Consider the following 3287-nt stretch of genomic DNA (forward strand, 5'->3'; position numbering starts at 1 on the left):
CAAAATCAACTATTTGAACCAAAATTCTTGAATGAAGTTGTAACACCCGGTCTTAGGTACGCATTTAAATTCAAGTCAAATTCCATATTTTACTCTTGGACTCGGCGAGTTGGGGGCTTAACTCGTCGAGTAGGATCGACTCCGGGTCGGAGGATTAAGTGACCTACTCGACGAGTATGAGTTGTCTGAGTGAAACCCTAAATTGGAGGGTATGCACCCTTTTTAAACATCTTATGACGCTTCCACCCCAGCCTCCATCACCTCCAGAGCATTACACCCGAAACCCTAATCCCCCATAAGTGAACTTGAGCTTTCTTGGTTGTTTTGAGTGTTTCTTGGTGTGTTTGAATCTAGAGCAAGAAGTGGAAGATAGAAGACCCAAGGGAGAAGGAGTAGATCCAGAAGCTACACCTCATTTGCCATCTTTTCTAGTAATCAAGCTTACAACTTGTTTTTTTTTCTCTTAGATCTATTTGTCCCCATATTAAGAGGTTTTTGGCTCAAAACCTTGGTCCTTGATGTTTGGGACTTCCCAAGTGGTTCATATCTTAGATCTAAGTTCTAGGGAGGAGTTTATGGCATAAAAATGCAAGCTTTATAGCTATAATAGCCCCATGCATCCTACAGACCTCATTTTGGGTCATTTGAGCTTAAAGTCCCATGCATAGACGTAAAGGTCATGACTTTACGTGTTATATTGACTATAGGATCCCGAATCTACCTCCTGAATGAGTTTTGCTCAACAGAAATTGAGTTTTGGTCATGGATATTAGTCGACTCGGCGAGTCATTCTTGGGACTCGGCGAGTCGGGGGTTTGATTTCCCAACCTTTTATAATTCGAAGGGGTCCAGTTTAGTTTAGAAGGGTTTTAGATGAGCCCAGAGGAAGGACTCGGTGAAATAGACATAGTTATGGACCTGGAAAGCAATGGGACTCGGCGAGTGTATGAACATACTCGGCGAGTCCAAGGCAATATCCCAACAAGATGGACTCGACGAGTTGTTCATATAACTCGGCGAGTCACAGACTAGTAGCACTTATGTTGAAGATGAACTCGACGAGTTCAAGGTTGAACTCAGTGAGTCAGTTGAAGATTGTCCCGATGTCAATTGAAGGAGAACTCGTCAAGTTCTTGCTAGACTCAACGAGTATAGTCGGTTTGGGGGCAGATAAAAGAATAGGGACTCGGCGAGTTTGCGAACCAACTCGACGAGTCGAGTCAACTGGATGTTAACTTTGACCAAGATGTCGACTTTAGCCAAGGGTTAAATGGTCATTGTACCCTGAGATCAGTTATCAGTTTTTGACTAAGTGCCTTTATGGAAATTATAGCCGGACAGTCGCCGGAGCAGCGGCAGAGATTTCTCACTCAGAGTTTCAGTGGTCAGACATACGAAGTGAGTTTTCCTCTAGTAGGAACGGGTCTAAGGCACCAATGTCGGCCTGTTTAAGTAGTAGAATATGTCGGGCAAGCCCGATGTAGTTTATATGTTACCGAACTTTGGTCCGATGCTAGGGTGGTCCCGAGAAGTAGTTATGTATGTCTGATGTCTTTGTGATTCATGCATGGTTATGTGTTGCGTGGTATATGTTCCAGGCTTAGGTCCGATGTCAGGTAAGCCCGATGTAGTATACGTGATATGTTATATGCCATGTGTTATCTATTTTGGGGCAAGCCTGATGTATGCTAGTTTATATGTTATGTGTTATTTGTTCCGGGCTTCAGTCCGATGTCAGGGAAAGCTCGATGCATATTATGTGATTATGTTATATATGTGCTGGGGTAAGCCCGATGTCGAGGTAAGCCCGATGACCGGTGCGGCCGAATGTCGGGGTGAGCCCGATGTTGGATTGGAGTTCGATGTCGGGATTCGTCCCAATGCAGTTGGGAGCAGTCCCAAAGTTATGCTATTTGTTATATGTGCTTTGTATGGTATGTGGTAGTTTGGGGGAGCTCACTAAGCTTTGTGCTTACAGTTTCAGTTTTGGTTTTAGGTACTTCAGCTAGCAAAGGGAAGGGCTCGAGCTGATGGCATGACACACACCACATTCTATTAGCATGGGAGTTTACTCTGATATTCATATGATACTGTGATATGTTGTCAGATTTATGAGATTTTTGAGATACATGTTCTATGTTTTTATCCTATGATGATGATATTTATGTTTATTAAATGATTTTGAAAACGAATTTTTGGCTGGTATTTTTCGGATGTTATATAAGTTCAAAACCTAATTCAATACGTATTATATACTCAACTATGAGTTTGAAACCCTGGTAACCCGGTTCAAACTCAGAATGGACCAGGATCCTCTTGTTGGGCTTAATGGGCCAATAAACACTCAATTTGACTATTTTGGGTCAAGGAACCCTATTTGGACTTTAAATAGACCCATATTCATTAAATAATAGCAATTTGGGCCATAAGACTTCTCATGGACCTTATTGGGCCTAAAATGTCTCACCTTGTCATCATGGGCTTTAATGGGCCGTAAATTGGTCCACAAGCCCTATTGTGCCGTAAACCCCATCTCTTCATCATTTTGGGTCGTAAACCCCATCCTTTCATCATTTGGGCCGTAAACCCCATCCCTTCACCACCTTTGGCCCGTAAACCCATAAGAAGGGCCTAATGGGCTGAGAACCTTCATATTGGGCCTAAAATTTCAAATATGCTCAATATAGGCCCAAACACTTCTTTCTCTCTTCCTGCCTCCTCATTCACAGCCAACACACACACACATAAAAAAAAAAAGGAAAAGATGAGGATTAAACATGCATGTGACACCTTATGTTTATTTATTGGATATCTAGGCTAATTACACCACAAACATCCAAGGTAAGCATTAATCCTCCATGTAATAACCTCCTTTCAAATCACTCTTCCCCATCCTCTTCTTATACTCAATCTAAGGCCATTTTTCCTTACCAAATTAATTCAAGCTTTACTCCTCTCTAAAACTTCAAGAATCCCCCTACATATACTTCAAGAAAACCATGAGGATGTGTAGGTTCTTCAACAATTGTCATCAAAGACTCATCCTTTTGGTAAGCTACTTTCACCAAAAAAAAGGTTTAACTTCATGTTATGTTAAACATACTTCTCTTAGCACATCATTTCATGGTCCATGTTCCTTAGAAACCACATAAGTTCGAGGTTCTCTCAAGAAAACTTACTAGGGTTGAGATCTTTCTCATGCTTCACCAAAAACCGATCCATTAACCCCAAAGTGAGTTCATACCCGCTTATTTTCGGTTTTTACTATGTTGTTGGGGCGGTATACA

This window comes from Lactuca saligna, chromosome 6 (genome assembly GCF_052625555.1).
Source record: "Lactuca saligna cultivar CGN05327 chromosome 6, ASM5262555v1, whole genome shotgun sequence".
NCBI classification, from domain to species: domain Eukaryota; kingdom Viridiplantae; phylum Streptophyta; class Magnoliopsida; order Asterales; family Asteraceae; genus Lactuca; species Lactuca saligna.